The following is a 16977-nucleotide window of genomic DNA, read 5'->3' as shown; positions in this document are numbered from 1 at the left end:
GTGATTGCGTAGAGTTACGTCACACGTAGGCTCACTATTGGCCGACGCTGGTCATGTGTGTGATGCGTGTGACGTACAACACAGAAGCGCTGCGCTGTTACACTAGTGAACTGACTTGAGGCCCACAGAGAAGGAAATGAATAGTTGAAATAAAGTCGTTATTTTTGTTTTTTTGTGCACAAAAAGTATTCTCGTTGCTTGATAAACTTAAGATTGAGCCACTGTAGTCACTTGGACTATTTTAACGATGTCTGTAATAACTTTCCGGGGCCTGCAAGTTCAATCCCTCAAGAAGCCTATTGACTAGTATGGAGGAGTGATCCAGCTCTCAGATTTCATCAAAAATATCTTAATTTGTGTTCCGAAGATGAACGAAGGTCTTACGGGGTTGGAACAACATGAGGGTGAGTAAATACTGACAGAATTTTCATTTTTGGGTGAACTATCCCTTTAACGAGTCCTTGTTGTTGGCTCAGTCTGGTTGATGGGTTTGTGAGGAGAATGTACTTTGAAAGTTAATCAATACATTACATTTAAATAACCAAAACTACTTATTCTTTTTTTTGTCTTTTTGTTTTTGTAAAATCTTTGCACGTTTGGTGTTTTTTAGGTATTATTATTGTTATTTGGGGTTAGGGTGGGTTTAGGGGAGAGGGGATAGGGTGTTGGTGTTTGGTGAAGGGTTTGTATTTAGAGCAATGGCAACAGCCAAAAAAAGGAAGACTTCTCCTATCTGGGAAGATTTTGAGCTTTGTATGCATTTCTAAAAAATATTTATTTATTTATTTATTAATATTTATTTATTATTTAAAATTGTACTTATTTTATTGTTGTATGTCATTTCTTACTTTCATATACCTTTTTTCAGAAGGTGAGATGCTTGGTGTGTGACAAAGAGCTTGTGAATGGAAACAGCACATCATCCATGCTACTCCTTTTCAGACCATGGCAACTCTGCTAAACCCAAGGTTTAAAAAGTTGGGTTTCCTTAACCAAACTAAAACAACAGGCTGTCAAACGGCTAAAAGCAGAACGTGTTAATGTCATCAGGGCCGAAGATGAAAGACCATCCACATCATCAAGCACTCAGTCAACAGAAGCACCGTCATCAACCCAACAGCCCACACCAAGCTCAAGTATTAATTTATTATTATTTTATTTTTAATTGTTGTATTTTATAATTGTTGACCGTTGAAGTGTCTTATATTCAGTCAATGTACATGTACAGTCACTCCCGATCAATTGTTTTTCTCCTCACACTTCTGAGGTGGAAACCTTTGTCTTCTGTTGGACAGTGCTGTAGACCAGCACAAACAAAGCTCAAATGCCACTTCTAATGCGATCATAGAAGTGGAGAAATACCTTACAGAGACAAACATACAAAGAGCTGAAGATCCACTTGAATACTGGATAATGCAGAAACATGTCTACCCCCATCTATATACATTGGCATTGCAGTTTCTTTGTACCCCGGCCTCCTCTGTACCATGTGAACAAGTGTTCTCTAAGGCTGGGGAAGTACTGTCAAAGAGGAGAAGTAGACTCAGCCTCAACACTTTGAAACAGCTTTTATTTCTTAATAAAAATAATTAATAACTTGATCACCTTTCTGTCATTCATACAGTTACATAAGCACTATCACTGCCAAGTGTCATAAGCACATAACAGATGATCCTATCACACAATGTCCTGGGGAGGCAAGATGGCGCCTGTGTGTTCGTCTGGCCGTCTGTCTCTGTCGTGTATATTTATGGATATGTTTATGGAAGTTTATCTGGGCTTCAAATTGCTGCACACGTCTGGTCTATGACCGACAGTCACTCCTGAACATTCGTTGCTCTTTTATGGAGATATCAGGATATAGCGCACGTTTTTAAGCAAACAGACTGAATCTCATTCTCTGTGTGATGCCGGTCGGTTCCTGTCAGTGCATTTCCTAACTTTGAAGCTCAGATACTTCATTTAGACTGGAATGGCCCTATTTTATTAGGGGTAATCTACCGTCCTCCACACTCACTCCAGGACTTCATTCAGCAATTTACAGAATTCATTGGTAATATCACCACAACCTACGACCGTTTTTTATTGGTGGGTGATTTTAATATCCACGTCTCTGTCAATCAAACACAATATCAAAGGATTTCCTCAGCCTCATTGAATCTTTTAACCTAGTCCAGTGGATAAATGATTCCACTCACATTCAGGGTCACATTTTGGACCTTGATGAGTCTGATACTGTTTTTGCCATTTCTGTTTTCCTATTTAATTTAAGTCAGACAATGTTTTTGCTACTCATGTTCTTAGCTTTGCTGTACTTGTGCTGCTGTTATGCATAGTATTATTGCCTTTTAATTTTGTAGTTCTGTAAAGCACTTTGGTCAGTCAGTGGCTGTTATAAAATGTGCTATATAAATAAAATGAACTTGAACTGGACTCCTTATTCACTGTCTGTGTGTGTGTGTGTGTGTGTGTGTGTGTGTGTGTGTGTGTGTGTGTGTGTGTGTGTGTGTGTGTGTGTGTGTGTGTGTGTGTGTGTGTGTGTGTGTGTGTGTGTGTGTGTGTGTGTGTGTGTGTGTGTGTGTGTGTGTGTGTGTGTGTGTGTAAAGAGAGAGATAGGCCTACATTAGATCTTATTGAATCATATAAGCTCATTTTATATTTTATTGTCACACTTTAATGGGTAAAGGAATTTATTTAAAGGGTAACTAAACCAACTTTTTTTAGTTAATGATCTGTAAGTATGGGGCTTTATTAGTACTGTTCATTGATTCGAGTAACTTTTTTGACATTTGTGTATAAAGTGTTTTAATTCTACAATATATGGTGTAAAAACGTCTGAGTGCTGCCCTCTTCAGGTTGAACGGTGGCTACTGCAGTTGAATTTTCCTATTGGATGTTTGGGTGGTTCGTGACGTAAGGGGGGGTTGGTGACGTACGCATGTTCCATACAAAGAGATGCGTCTCAGGTGCACGCCCCCCTCCGCTGGGCTCTGCCTACTTTTCCAGCATTTTTCAAATATTGCCAGTGGGTGGAGTCAGGCTCTGACCAGGGGTTTAGTTACCCTTTAATGCACAAATCAAACACAAACATGTAAGGCTTTTATTTGTACACATAACATTGAAACTATGGAGTGTATTGTGGTTGCTTCATCTGACAGAGCTTCTTATAAAGGCTTCTGGCTGCTTTATTTTAAATAAGCACTAGATGGCGCTGTTCTCGACACTCTTTGAAGCTTTGAAGCTTTTCCCGGAACAGTCAGGGGAAAGCCTCATAGCTTCATGAGGCTTCATTTCCCCATGCAGCTCCTCTCCGCCTGCACGCAGCAACTTTCGCCGATTGATTAAGGTTCAATCCAGCCGCAGCCAATGTCGAACATAGGCCTACCTATTTGCTATTTCTAACCGGCATGCATTACGCGCTGATCACCGGTGATCGGTTCTGCGCAGATTTTGCTCATCTCAAACAAGCCTATTATGGAGCTCTCTGCTCTCTAATCGCTCTCGCGGTACTTTGATGTCATAAACCGATTGGTCTGTGCATCGCCAGTTCAAGTCGAACAAGCCTATTAAGTTAACTCTTTCATGTCTACTAGTCATCAATCACGTGGTATTGTCATTTCAATACAAGCATCGGAAAAACTGGGTCGGCGCTTTAGAGCCCCTGTATCAACCGTCCCATCACTAGTTTTGATTACTGATGGGATACACTTAGGCTACAGTCTTTACAAAGATTTTATTTAATATATTTTCAATACTTTGCATTTTTAAATAAACTTCTACATGTCTGTTCAGTAGAAGACAAATTTAAAATTGTGATGCTTCTAATTAAGTGATATAAACAGTTGCAAATGTTGTACAAAATACAGTAGGCCTACACATACCATATTCATCTTTGCACCAATTAAAGGTGGGGTCTCTTTTTTGTCCATTTTTTCAAAATAACTTGAAATCCTATTCCTAACCCACTTGCAGCCACTGAGTTAGAAGCACTGAAATGAAAATTAAGCAATTTAATCATCTGTGGAACGGGCAGGACTCGAAAAACTCCAGCCAATCATTTCCAAGACCACCTAGAATCATTGGACAGTAAGTTCGTCAATCAAACGGTTGTACCACACCCCCCTCCCCCCAGCGCGCGTGACCCCCTTCGTGCGCATACTCAAAGCTCGTGACGCATGCGCATCTCGTCAGTAAAGCAGGTTCCATGATTAGTAGTAAATCGTCATTACAATCTCTCGCGCATCTGAGTTTTCGCTCGTGCATGATTGCGCGTCCATGTTCTTCGAATGGGTGGAGTCAGGGCCAGCGTTGGAGGAAAGAAGGTAGGACCATTTGAATTATGTATTTTTAAAATCTGCCGGTCGCTTTCCAAATCACATACCCCACCTTTAAATGTGCAACATTTTATGGTTTTACTACCAAATTATATGGATCTAATTAATTTAAATTACAGTGGAATGTCTCATCTCGCGATTTCAGGGCACATGAGTTCCCGAACATAATGCATGATGGCATACGCTTAGATAGTGTCGGTTTAGTGTGAATGCAGGGCACTGCACTTTGGTATTTTTAAGACATGGGACAGTCTTTCGCACTTACTTCCTGTCACGTGCACGCACTCTCAAGTGAGCAAGACCACAAGTGTGGGTTTTTGGACAAGGCAATAGATCTACGTCACACAGCTCTTTAATCACTCTTGCGGTACTTTGATGTAAAAGCTAGAATGCAGTCTGTGGAGCGCCGCTGTAAGTCGAACAAGCCTTTTGATACACACTCTGAACCACTGAGTCGAAACAAACGACTCGTAAAGGTCTCGAAGCTTCATGCAGTGTTTTGAAATCGCCCATCACTCCTTTTCTGGTTAATTTATCCTGTTCAGTCTGTGGAGGTCAGACGTCCGCGAGTGAAAACATGAACACAGCTGCTTTGTACTTTGCCTGATTTTAAGCAATCTAATTTAAGCCTAAACAAACGTGTCGACTTTACTAGAGTGCCGAAATGCAGAGCTTGTGCAAACATATCCATTTTGCTATTATGATCAGATGCTTTGCTTTATTTTAAAAAATGCTTGCTGTTTTCTCAATTTTGTTGTGTGTTTATCTGGTTTTAGAGAGGAAAGAGTGCATGCAGCACATATTTACATCTTCATTCAAACTTCGCTCTAAGTGTGGGCAGCAGATTTTAATATTCACATATGTTGCCCCTAAAACTCTTTCACTTAAGATTTTAATAATTTAAGAAGATTTTGACTTAGTGCAGCTGTTTACAAGACCTACAAACATAAAGGGGCACACTCTCAATCGTATTCTGTCCCATGGGATACTGTTGGGTTACATTGAGATATGTGACCATAGTTTTTCTGATCACAATCCTATTATCTTCAATATGCCACTAGCACTAAATACTTTAAATCCCCATAAAACTGCCCATGTGGCGCTGCAGCGTTTAAGGAGCTTTCCCACTACCCTGAACTTACTTCACCAGAGCTCAGCCCAGACGAATTGCTTTATAATTTTTGCAGTACAATTTTAGATGATGTCGCTCCAGTGAAGACTAATCACCAAAAATCAACCTCCAAGCCATGGGTGAATAATACCACTCGGCAAATGACAGGCATGTAGAAGGGCTGAGAGGAAATGGAAAAAGGACAAACTACAGATCTCCTATGAGATGCTTAAAGACTCCCTTTTTAAGTATCAAAATGAGTTGAGTGGCAAAATCAGATTATTTCTCTACTCTTATAAGATCTCTTTATTAGATATCCTTTTCACTATCAATACTGTGCTAAACCCTGTTGTGATCTACAGGGCTGAGTCAGTGGCTATGTGTGGGCGGTTCTGCCAGTTTTTCACAGATAAGATATCTGGAATTTGACATAACATCAAATTGACTGCTGGTGATCCTGCGGGCCGGTTAAATAACACAGGCTTGCTCACTAAGTTTACACCCATCTCAATGTCTTTAATGACACTGAAGCAGCTAAAACCTAGGTTCACCATTAGATACTATCCAGGCATGATTATTTAAAAAAGTGTTTAATGTAATGGGTCCGACGCTCTTAAATTTATAAATAAATGCCTTGAGTTATAGTTGTTCCTGTATATCTAAAACATACCTCAGTGCAAACCAGACTTAAGAGGGCAAACTTGGATTCCTCCAACCTATTTCTAACCTCCCATTCTTACAAATTTTAGACAAAGTAGTTCTGTGTCAGCTTTAAAAAGTTTTGGTTGTCAACACAATTTGATACATTTCAATCAGGCTTTAGAATATTTCACTCCACTGAAACGGCTATTGTAAAAGTGCTGAACGACATTTTTTTAGCCACTGACTCTGGAGACTCGGTAGCATTGGTACTTCGGACTTAAGTGCTGCATTCGACACGGCAGACTATAATGTCCTGCGGTCTCGTTTAAAACACACATCAGAGGTTCAGCCTTACATTGGTTTCAGACTTATCTGACAAACACGAGTTTTTCAGTGAAGATTGGTAATTAACGATCTTCCTCTGTAAAGTTGACGTGTGGAATTCCTCAAGGCTCCACACTAGCTCCTATGTTATTTTCTTTATACATGCTTCCTCTTGGTACTATTTTTAGAATGTTTTTTGGATGTCTCTGAATTTTCTTTGGTGTTATGGAGGTTATGGTGTTCACCCCTTCCAATGTACATTACACAACTGTAAAGCTCGTGCTTGATCGGCCCAAAGTCCGACATCCGACCAGCACGGAAGGTTTCTGCGTGTTACTGTCTTTTCTCAGTAAAAAAAAAAATATTTTTGGTTAAATTCAATACATTTTCTCCTGTGTATTAACTCGTTATTTCATCTGACTCCATAAATAAAAAAGGTTTTAATGATATCCGTTTATCATTAAATGTGAGCGAATGTTCTACTATTCTATTTAAACTCTTGAATGAAAATAATGTCAAAGTCAATTAGAATAATACAAATATAATTTTAGGTCAGGTAAATGTATCATTACAACTTCATAATCAATTCAGAGATAATCAATGCAAAACATCAAATGCTCTAGAACAAAGAGGAACAATATTTACCCGATATTAGAAATACGTGAGACCGAGAGACTCTGCTCTCGACCTCACGGGCTGATCGCAGATACAGAAAGGCCATGACTGTCACGGAATGGTCAAAAGTGAAGCGAGGATACAAGTGCGGAAATAAGGATGTTTATTAAGTAAATAAAATGCCAAACAAAAACTACCCCGTGGGGAAAACAAGAGAGATCTCAGGCGGGAACAGGAAACATGGACAACAAACCAGCACAGGACTCAAACACAGGGAGATTAAATAGGGGAACAATCATAAAAGGGTAACAAGGTAGGCAGGTGGGGAAAATTAAACAATAACAAGATAACAAGATCCGCGGGGTTTGACAGTTGACGGGAAAGTATGGCACAAGGAAATAACATGACAGCCATGTGCTCACAAAAGACCAGACTAAACACAAACACATGACAAACCGGGAGTGTCACAGCTCTGTCACTAAACCAAGAGAAAACGCAGACAAGGGTGACAGAACTGTGACAATGAGCTCTCGTTGTGTTTCATTATACAGGTCCTTCTCAAAAAATTAGCATATTGTGATAAAGTTCATTATTTACCATAATGTAATGATAAAAATTTAACTTTCATATTTTAGATTCATTGCACACCAACTGAAATATTTCAGGTCTTTTATTGTTTTAATACTGATGATTTTGGCATACAGCTCATGAAAACCCAAAATTCCTATCTCAAACAATTTGCATATTTCATCCGACCAATAAAAGAAGTGTTTTTAATACAAAAAAAGTCAACCTTCAAATAATTATGTTCAGTTATGCACTCTGTTGAAGCCATTTAAATGGAAATAATAATATTTTGAGTTTTTTGTAAAACCTGAGAAAACCTGTGTTAAAAATGGAATGTAGAAATTTGAATGTAAACAGCTGACCAGTGATCTAGTATAGTGTAATGTGATTGGTTGTTAGATCTAATATGAAAAGAAATAGAATCCTGCGAAGCAGCCAGAAGCCACTGGACTTTGGAGCAACACAGTCTTTTGACCTACACGGAACTACAGTTAATTTGTAAGGAAAGTTAAGATCCTGAGTTTTTGTTTTATTTTATGTTTTGAAATTCATAATTAAACAGTCAAACGAAGAACTTTGGATTCAAGACTTTTATTCGCTGACGTTTTGTGTTGAGTACAAAAGAACTTTGAAGTCCTAAGCTAGTGAGTCAGGTTGCTGCACTCACATCAAATTCAAAAGACTGCTCGACATAGTCAAAATATCGAGTAAATTCAGAAGATTGCTCGACGAAGCCGAAGTACGAGCCTCGTGAGACGATCGCTAAAGAAGGCAGACACTCGCGTGAGGACGGCAAGCGGATCGACTGGGCTGAGCTGAGGTAATTTGTTAGCGGCAAATACAATAGACCAATACGGCCGAAGAAAACTACGTCGCAGCTCAAGAATACAGAAAGAAAACCAGAGGAAGCCTAACCTAGAGTGTGAGTCGTCGGCTGAATGAAGTTTACCCTGAAACAGGTCTGATATTTTCTTCGTGGCTCTATTAGCCTCCTGATGATGCTAATATTAACCATTGTCAAAAGTGACAGTAAGTGTTCACTTTATATTTCGTTCTGAAAGTCATAGAGCTTTATTTAAAGAAATCCTACACTACAGTGACTCTTTTTTACGAGTGTTTGTGAAGACATAAGAAGAGTAGAGGCTGTGGACAATACCAGAAATTGTTACAGTTTTGTGTGAAGATTTTAAAGTGACATGACATGGCAGATGAAAGCGCAGCTGCGTGTTTTGACCAAAAGAGGGCGCCAAAGCCCACAGAAAAGGCTGTAGAGGAGAAACTACAAAGGCTGAAAGGAGAACGCAAGGGAAAGTTGGCACAAATAACCAAACAGAAGAATGATTTAGGCAAATTGAAGGAAAATGAACACAATGTTAATATCATTAAAGATGAAGCATTGCTAAAGTTTGAAAGATGCTTAAGACAGTATGAACGGATTAATGAAGAGTTGTGTGAGTTAATAGATGAAGATGATAAGAAAGCAGTTCAAGATGCTTATGAGAACAAATGGTCGGAATTTAAGCTGTTTATAGAAGACACAAACAAATGGATTGCAGATGTCTTAAAAGATGAGGAAGATGATATTAGGCCACAAGATAGTGTATCCAAAGCTAACTCCATGGTAAGCCACACTTCCAGTACTAATTCTGCAATGCTGAGAATTAAAGCTGAGCGTGAAGCGCTGTTGGCAAGAGCTGCAGCAATGAAAAAGAGAGAAGCAATAGAACAAGAAGAAATTCGCTTGAGAATTAGAAAAGAGCAATTGGAGCTTGAAACTAAGCTTGCTGCTTCAGATGCCAAATTAAAGGTGTATGAAGAATTTGAAGATGCTCGTGAATCTAATTATGATTTATTAGAGCCACCTTCAGGACCCAGATTTGAACCCCTGATACGACGACAGGAAAAGCATAATGTAAGCCGATAGCCTGCACGAAGTACTACAGCGTCAAAACGAAGTCACAGAGATGCTCATTAAACAACAGAGTTTGTCTCAACTGCCTCAAAGAGACATATCCACATTTACAGGAGATCCTGTGACTTACAGATCTTTCATAAGGGCATTCGAGCATGCTATCGACAGTAAAACAGACAGTCATCAAGACCGGCTGTACTACCTCGAACAGTTCACGAGTGGAGAGAACTTGATCTTATTCGGAGCTGTGAGCACATGAGACCCGACAGAGCTTACAAAGAAGCCAGAGAACTGCTTGATCGTCACTATGGAGATGAGATGACCATCGCTACAGCTTATATCAAGAAGGCTATGGAATGGCCTCAGATAAGGCCAGAGGACAGAAAAGGATTGAACGCTTTTGCTTTGTTCTTGGTTGGATGTGGTAACACAGTAAATGATGTAGACTACATGGATGAAATGAACAATCCTACCAACATGAAGTCCATTTTATCCAAACTTCCATTCAAACTGAAAGTAAGATGGAGAAGTTATGCTTATGACATTCAAGAAAGAACAAGAAAAAGAGCCAGGTTTCCTGATTTAGTGGAATTTGTGTACCGCCAAGCAAAGGTTGCCAATGACCCGCTGTTTGGAGATATCCTGGACTCCACTTCAAGTAATCAGATCAATTCAAAAAAGCAAACAAGCATTAGAAAAAGTGAGTCTAAAAGAAGTAGCTTTGCTGTAAATGTGTCTGCTACTGAAAATAATGTCAGTAAACGCCAACCTGAGAAGAAACCCTTTGCAGTCAAGTCAGCAAGTGTCTTTCAAAGTCCATGTCTTTACTGCCAGAAGAACCATGCACTGAATGCGTGCAACAAGATTCGAGAACAGCCTCTGAAAGAAAGGATTCAGTTCTTGAAAACGAATGGCCTTTGTTTTGGGTGTCTGACAGCAGGTCATATGTCCAAGGACTGTAAAAAAAGGGCCTCTTGTCCAGATTGTTCACTCAAGCACCCAGCTATCTTGCACGTTGTTAGGGAGGATGCTACATTAAAGAACAACAGTGCAGATGACAGCTCACAAAGCACAAGTGAAGTCACAAGTGCTCTCGTGTCTGCAGGGTGCAAAAGAGGTGGCCATACTGGGGCCGGGAACAGTGAGTGTATTCTTCCCATCGTACCTGTGCAGATAAAACATAAGAAAGACACAAAGATAATCAAGACCTATGCTTTTCTGGATCAAGGAAGTACAGCGACTTTCTGCACTGAAGACTTGGCGAAGAAGTTGAATATGCGAGGCAGAAAGACAGAGTTCCTGCTTCGCACTATAGCGCAAGAACAGAAAGTTAGTAGCTATGAACTTACAGATTTGGAGGTGTGTGGCTTAGAGGAGCAAGATTACATTCAGCTGCCCAATGTGTATACTCAGCCAGATATACCTGCAAAAAAGGCCAACATCCCACAGAAGAAAGATTTGGAAAAGTGGTCTTACCTGAGTCGAGTCCATCTCCCAAAACTAGAGGCAGAAGTTGGTCTGCTCATCGGTGTCAACGCGTAGTCGCGTACAAAGCCATGGAGCCATGGGAGATCATTAATAGCCAGAACGAAGGACCATACGCTGTGAAGACAGCTCTTGGTTGGGTTGTCAATGGGCCAATCAGCAGATGCCAAGAGAAGGAATCAGACGATGGCAAAAGACACAGTTTCCTTGTCAACCGTATTTCTGTGATAAGTGTTGAAGACATGCTGATGAAGTATTACAATGCAGATTTTCCAGAAAGAAGATGTGACGACAGACGAGAACAGTCTCAACATGACAAGCAGTTCATGCATACGGTGACAACATCGGCCCAGCTTGTGGATGGTCACTTCTGCATCAAGTTGCCTTTGAAGGATGACAAGGTGAAGATGCCATGCAACCGTGGTATTGCTGAACAGAGGCTTAACTCTCTGAAGAGGAAGTTCAGTAGGAATATTGACTTCTTTCAAGAGTACAGGGCTTTTATGGACAACATACTGGAAAAAGGCTACGCAGTAAAGATTCCAGAAGAACAATTGATTCGCAGTGATGGAAGAGTATGGTTCATTCCACATCATGGGGTGTACCATCCAAAAAAGAGGAAACTCCGAGTCGTCTTTGACTGTGCAGCAACTTACCAAGGTGTGTCGCTAAATGACCAGTTGTTGCAAGGGCCTGATCTAACTAACACCCTCATCGGAGTGTTGCTGAGATTCAGACAGGAGCCTGTTGCCATGATGGCAGATATCGAGTCCATGTTTTACCAGGTGTGGATTCCAGACACGGACGCAGATATGTTACGCTTTCTCTGGTGGTCAGGCGGTAATCTGGATGTGGAACCAGAAGAGTACAGAATGTGTGTGCATCTGTTCGGTGCTACATCATCCCCTAGTTGTGCGTCATATGCATTGAGAAGAACAGCGGAGGATGCAGCATCAAAGAGTACACCAGAAGCCACACAGACAGTCCTCAAGAACTTCAATGTGGATGACTGCTTGAAGTCGGTAGGCACAGAAGACAAAGCCGTTGCTCTTGTCAGGGAGCTGATGACGCTGTGCGCCAGTGGTGGTTTCCATTTGACCAAGTGGGTCAGCAACAGCCGAGCCCTGCTGGGCTCCATTCCTGACCACGAACGAGCGGCTGAAGTCAAAGATCTCGATTTGGAGCGTGATGAGTTACCAGTGGAACGGGCATTAGGCATGCAGTGGTGCACAAGTTCTGACTGCTTCAGATTCAAAATACATCTGCCAGACAAGCCATGCACAAGACGGGGCATTTTATCTGTGGTCAGTTCGGTGTATGACCCAATGGGTTTTTTGGCACCACTCCTACTACCTGTCAAGCTCATTTTAAGAGATCTCTGCCAAGAGAAGAATGGTTGGGACGAAGAGATCCACGAAAAGTCATGCCAGACATGGATGAAGTGGCTGACAGACTTAGACAAGCTTTCAGAACTCAGTCTGAACAGATGTTTCAAACCCCCTGCATTTGGGCCTACAAATGTTGCTCAAATCCACAATTTCTCAGACGCTAGTCAAGATGGATATGGCGTTGTGTCATATCTCTTGCTGACAAATGATCGGGGTGAGAAACATGTATCAGTCTTGATGGGAAAGTCCAGAGTCGCTCCACTCAAACAGGTCACGATCCCGAGAATGGAGTTGACAGCAGCGACTGTTGCAGTCAAAATCGATCGGATGTTGAAAGAAGAACTAGAAGTTCCCCTAATTGAGTCTGTCTTCTGGACAGACAGTACAACAGTACTAAAGTACATTGAAAATGATGTCCTTCGTTTCAAGACATTTGTGGCAAACCGTGTCTCTTTCATCAGAGAAGCGAATACATCTTCTCAGTGGAAGTATGTCAACACCTCACAAAACCCAGCTGATCAGGCTTCAAGAGGTTTGAAGATCCAGAGCTTCATGGAAAGTAAAAGCTGGTTTCAGGGACCTAGTTTCCTGCAAAAAGAAGTTGAATGGCCGGAACAACCTGAACAGTGTACTTACTTGACTGAAGACGATGTTGAGGTGAAGACATCCGCTGTAGTGTCATGCACAAACTCAAACGAGTGCACAGATCCATTGAACCAGCTCGTTGAGTATTATTCCAGTTGGTATAAGGTGAAAAAGGCGGCAGCCTGGATTTTGCACTTGAGAAGGATGTTGCAGCACCTGAGCGAGAAGAGAAAAGAGTTTGAGCAGAACATACAGGAGAATGAGAATGATCCAGATAAATGCAGATCTATAGTTGAACAGCAAATGGTGATGTGCAAGAAGAACCTGGAAAAAAGAATACTTACCGTGGAAGATCGATCCAGAGCTGAAATGGAACTGGTTAAATACAGTCAGAGACAAGCTTACACAGAGGAGATACAAGCCTTGCAGCCGGGAGGCTCCTGTGTGAAAAAGAACAGTTCTATCTTCAAACTGGATCCATACTTGCAAGATGATGTGTTGAGAGTAGGAGGACGTTTGAACAGATCGGCGATGCCTGAGGAGGCCAAGCATCCTGCCATCCTGCATAAACAGCACAGAATAGCTCACCTCATTCTCCACCACATCCATCAAGAGTGTGGACATGGAGGTAGGAACCACGTCTTAGCCATATTGCGACAACGGTATTGGATACCAAGAGCCAATGCAGCAGCAAGAAAAGTAATTTCAGAGTGCAACCTCTGCAGAAGACTGCATGCAAAGGCAGGAGAGCAGAAAATGGCAGATCTGCCTCAAGACCGTCTGCTCCCTGATAAACCACCCTTCACCAACACGGGTGTGGATTATTTTGGACCTTTCGAGGTCAGAAGAGGACGTGCAAAGGTTAAGCGTTATGGTGTGCTCTTCACATGTTTAACTGTCAGGGCAGTGCATATAGATGTAGCCCATTCTCTTGACACCGACTCATGTATTAATGCCATACGGCGTTTTCAAGCCAGAAGAGGCCAAGTGTCAACCATTCGTTCCGACAACGGCACAAACTTTGTCGGCGCTGAACGAGAGCTGCGTGAGGCATTGGCAGAGCTGGATCAGTCTCGTATCAATGAAGTCATGATGAGAAAGGGTGTGCAATGGATTTTCAACCCGCCTGCTGCATCCCACCATGGTGGTATCTGGGAGCGTCAAATCCGCACAGTGAGAAAAGTGCTGAGTTCTGTTGTGAAACAACAGCTCTTAGAAGATGAAAGACTACACACTCTCCTATGCGAAGTTGAAAGCATCATCAATGGGAGACCCTTAACCACGAACACAGATCACCCCAATGACCTTGAGCCGCTGACACCAAATCATCTGCTCGCATTGAAAACACAGCCTAGTTTTCCACCTGGTGTGTTCGCTAAGGAGGATGTCTACGCCCGCCGGCGCTGGAGACAAATACAATATATGGCGGATCTGTTCTGGCGAAGGTGGACTCACGAATACCTACCGCTTCTGCAAGAACGGCAAAAATGGCTTGGCCTAAAGAGAAGTTTCAAGGTTGGAGATGTCGTCCTCGTCGCAGATTCATTCCTGCCAAGAAACTCCTGGGTGTTAGGCAGAATCATGAGGGTGATGCCCGACTCCAAAGGCGTTGTCCGAAGTGCTGAAGTTCGAACGAAGACCAGCATCATTCAAAGACCCATAACTAAACTTTGTTTATTGCAGGGAGAAGACTGAAGATAGAAGAGAAAGACTTGAATAAACTAAAAATACTTACCAGAGTAGATTGAATGTTGAATAGAAATTACCAGTTTGATTAGTCTGTGAAAAGTATTTAGTTGTTAATGCTTTCCAGTTAATGTTTACTTAAAATACTTAAAAGAAGATTTTTGCCAAAAGGAATTGAGAAAGTGTTACATTTAGGAGTATAAATGGCTTCAGTTTAAGTTTAAGTTGATAATTGATATGTTAAGGCCTAGTCAATTAGGGACCGGGATATGTTGAAGCCATTTAAATGGAAATAATAATATTTTGAGTTTTTTGTAAAACCTGAGAAAACCTGTGTTAAAAATGGAATGTAGAAATTTGAATGTAAACAGCTGACCAGTGATCTAGTATAATGTAATGTGATTGGTTGTTAGATCTAATATGAAAAGAAATAGAATCCTGCGAAGCAGCCAGAAGCCACTGGACTTTGGAGCAACACAGTCTTTTGACCTACACGGAACTACAGTTAATTTGTAAGGAAAGTTAAGATCCTGAGTTTTTGTTTTATTTTATGTTTTGAAATTCATAATTAAACAGTCAAACGAAGAACTTTGGATTCAAGACTTTTATTCGCTGACGTTTTGTGTTGAGTACAAAAGAACTTTGAAGTCCTAAGCTAGTGAGTCAGGTTGCTGCACTGACACACTCAATACTTGATCGGGAATCCTTTTGCAGAAATGACTGCTTCAATGCGGCGTGGCATGGAGGCAATCAGCCTGTGGCACTGCTGAGGTGTTATGGAGGCCCAGGATGCTTCGATAGCGGCCTTAAGCTCATCCAGAGTGTTGGGTCTTGCGTCTCTCAACTTTCTCTTCACAATATCCCACCGATTCTCTATGGGGTTCAGGTCAGGAGAGTTGGCAGGCCAATTGAGCACAGTAATACCATGGTCAGTAAACCATTTACCAGTGGTTTTGGCACTGTGAGCAGGTGCCAGGTCGTGCTGAAAAATGAAATCTTCATCTCCATAAAGCTTTTCAGCAGATGGAAGCATGAAGTGCTCCAAAATCTCCTGATAGCTGGCTGCATTGACCCTGCCCTTGATAAAACACAGTGGACCAACACCAGCAGCTGACATGGCACCCCAGACCATCACTGACTGTGGGTACTTGACACTGGACTTCAGGCATTTTGGCATTTCCTTCTCCCCAGTTTTCCTCCAGACTCTGGCACCTTGATTTCCGAATGACATGCAAAATTTGCTTTCATCCGAAAAAGTACTTTGGACCACTGAGCAACAGTCCAGTGCTGCTTCTCTGTAGCCCAGGTCAGGTGCTTCTGCCGCTGTTTCTGGTTCAAAAGTGGCTTGACCTGGGGAATGCGGCACCTGTAGCCCATTTCCTGCACACGCCTGTGCACGGTGGCTCTGGATGTTTCTACTCCAGACTCAGTCCACTGCTTCCGCAGGTCCCCCAAGGTCTGGAATCGGTCCTTCTCCACAATCTTCCTCAGGGTCCGGTCACCTCTTCTCGTTGTGCAGCGTTTTTTGCCACACTTTTTCCTTCCCACAGACTTCCCACTGAGGTGCCTTGATACAGCACTCTGGGAACAGCCTATTTGTTCAGAAATTTCTTTCTGTGTCTTACCCGCTTGCTTGAGGGTGTCAATGATGGACTTCTGGACAGCAGTCAGGTCGGCAGTCTTACCCATGATTGCGGTTTTGAGTAATGAAACAGGCTGGGAGTTTTTAAAAGCCTCAGGAATCTTTTGCAGGTGTTTAGAGTTGATTAGTTGATTCAGATGATTAGGTTAATAGCTCGTTTAGAGAACCTTTTCATGATATGCAAATTTTTTGAGATAGGAATTTTGGGTTTTCATGAGCTGTATGCCAAAATCATCAGTATTAAAACAATAAAAGACCTGAAATATTTCAGTTGGTGTGCAATGAATCTAAAATATGAAAGTTTAATTTTTTATCATTACATTATGGAAAATAATGAACTCTATCACCAGGGGCGGATTAAGGTTGTCAGGGGCCCCTAGGCTGCTCTTTGTGTTAGTATTAGTCACAGATAATTTAACAGTATATTAGTCTGTCATTTTTATTAGGTTAAACAGTGATTAGATAACGTTTTTAATTTAACGTTCACGATTGGTCTGGGCATCTGGCCCATCCAAACTGGAATCCCGGCGCCGTGCCGTGCCTGGTTCGCGCTTAAGTAATAAAAAAAAAAATGTCTGGTCAATCCGAGGCCCCCTGAACACGTGTGGCCCCTAGGCTGCAGCCTATGTAAGCCTGTGCATTAATCCGCGCCAGTTTATCACAATATGCTAATTTTTTGAGAAGGA

The sequence above is a fragment of the Siphateles boraxobius genome, unplaced genomic scaffold, assembly GCF_051911475.1.
Source record: "Siphateles boraxobius isolate OS27281-9 unplaced genomic scaffold, OSU_SipBor_1 13, whole genome shotgun sequence".
Taxonomy (NCBI): Eukaryota; Metazoa; Chordata; class Actinopteri; order Cypriniformes; family Leuciscidae; genus Siphateles; species Siphateles boraxobius.
The sequence above is the reverse complement of the archived record's forward strand: the minus strand, read 5'-3'. Positions refer to the sequence as shown.